Below are 2,180 nucleotides of genomic sequence, written 5' to 3' on the forward strand. Positions count from 1 at the left end.
CAGCGTCTTACATCGCAGCTCGAAGACTTAAATAATTTCGCGGGTTATTTGTTTAGCTTTCTGACCGTCATTCTAATCCGGGAGCCTCGATGTAGCCAAACTCCGTCAAGTATGGCATTGTTTTTATGTCGTATTAGCTTCGTTGTGTTGATGCATTTTGACCTGCTTCAATTTTCCACCGCAACACGCAAACTTCCCCATTCACTCAGTGCGTTATAGTTACACATCGCTTAGGATTTGTTGCTGCGCGTTTGCGCAGAGTGAAGGAAAGAGGAGACTAGCTGCACAGGCAGGCTGCGAAATGAGATGATCGGTATCGGCAACGAGAGCCAATGATCGCCGATCACCAATCATGCACTTTTTCACGAAAATCGGCCCGATTATGATCGGTGACCGATCGATCGGCACACCTCTAATTATTAACATGAGAATCTGGAGTAGATGTGCTAGAAAACTGAGGAGGTTGAATATTAGGACAGGTCTGACTACTGGGTGTAACAGTTTCCCCAGTCACCAATGAGTCATTTACAGTATGTACATCAAGTAATGGACTACCCAATGTTTGGTCACCCAATGAAAATTGAACAGAGGTGTTAAAGAACCCTCTACCTCTGCCAATACAAAGTGGAGTCACATTTGATTGTCCAAAATTACTGAAACTCATTTTGACAAAAATCCAAGAGCATTCAAAAGAAATGTCCTTTCACAAGGATTTATAAAAACACTCAGATGCGCTACTTAGACTTCCGTTGAAAACCCAGATGACACAGTAGAGCTCCAGCGACGTGAGGATCAGAAGTCACCAGCCCGGTCTGTTGTAGTTCTCGACGAGTCATGGCACCAATGTGGCCTAAGTGGTTTTGGTGGCTTCTATCGGTGTGTCAATGAATGACAAGGAGCTGCTCAAGTTGGCATCAGCTGTTTCTTTAATTCTCCATCTGCATTTCACAGAACGGGCATGGAGGTAAGCTCAGTCTCTGGCATAAAACAAGCTCCTCGTCGGTGATCCTCGTGGCTCTGAGGATTACCCATAATACAGTAACCACAATAAAATCATGTCAAATTACAGTGATCGCATAGTGGATTTTGTTTTACAGTAAAAGAACAACCAGAGTGTCTTTTTTAGAGAAAATAAAGTAACTAATTCAAATGTTCTGAAAAATAAAATAAAATGCTGACATTTTATTTACTGGATGTTATTTTTATATTTTAGGTTATATAACATTGCATTTTAGAACAATGCAGAAACATAAATTAACCATATCATTGTATAAAACTATTAATAAAACTCAGTCTCATGTTAACCATCTGCTACAGGAGATTTGGCAAAACATACCTGCATTTCACAGAACGGGCATGGAGGTAAGGTCAGTCTCTAGCATAAAACAAGCTCCTGCAAGGAGGAGCCATAATGTTACCGCGTGGGAAATTCCCACTGCACTTTCCCACGAACTAAACATTCTCAAACACGACAAAAACGTCATAGCAGAACTAGCGTGGCCCAGACCGAACAAATTTCAACAATATGCGAAAACGAAAACCACAAACACACTTCACAAAATGCATAAATAATATTTCTTTATCACATGGCAGAGACACTTAGCTCGTCGGTGATCCTCATGGCTCTGAGGATTACCCATAATACCCCGTTCTTTCTAGGTGAATGCAATACAACTTTTTACCAGCAGATGGTGCATTTTAGCAGGATTTAACCTGAACCATTTTAACTATGTTACATTAGTGAACATATCGCGCATTCCTAAGGCGCAATATAATCCAATAATCATGCTGTCTAATCAGCATCATAATATGGCACACCTGCAATGTGGAATGGGTTATCTACGAAAAGGAGAAGTGCTCAGTATCACAGTTTTAGATTGATTTGTGAACAATATTTGAGAGAAATTGTTATTTTGTATATAAAGAATATATTTTAGATCTTTAAGTTCAGCTCGTTAAAAAAGGGAGCCAAGACAAAAGAGTTGCTTTTATATTTTTGTTCAGGGTAGATTGTTGGTGAGGCTGAGTTGGAACAACAGCAGTGACTGAATGGCATGCACACTGCAACTCTTGTGCCAAGGTATTACAGTAACAGATGTCAACATTAGGTAACACCTTATTTGAAGGGGGTTGAATAAGACTGTCATGACACTGTCATAAACATGACATAACACCTGTCA

At 40.2% G+C, this 2,180-nt stretch overlaps 1 long non-coding RNA gene across 1 annotated transcript in view; it reads right to left on the minus strand.

The window, feature by feature from the left end:
• Nucleotides 1–256, minus strand: part of LOC107835217 (uncharacterized) — a 13,574-nt gene extending 13,318 nt beyond the window's left edge. The window contains exon 1 of the long non-coding RNA XR_001661043.1: nt 224–256. This is a non-coding gene — a long non-coding RNA (uncharacterized LOC107835217). The remainder of the gene's footprint in view (nt 1–223) is intronic.
• Between the last annotated feature and the right edge of the window lie 1,924 nt (nt 257–2,180).

The sequence above is a fragment of the Poecilia formosa genome, unplaced genomic scaffold (genome assembly GCF_000485575.1).
Source record: "Poecilia formosa unplaced genomic scaffold, Poecilia_formosa-5.1.2 Scaffold1247, whole genome shotgun sequence".
Lineage (NCBI taxonomy): Eukaryota > Metazoa > Chordata > Actinopteri > Cyprinodontiformes > Poeciliidae > Poecilia > Poecilia formosa.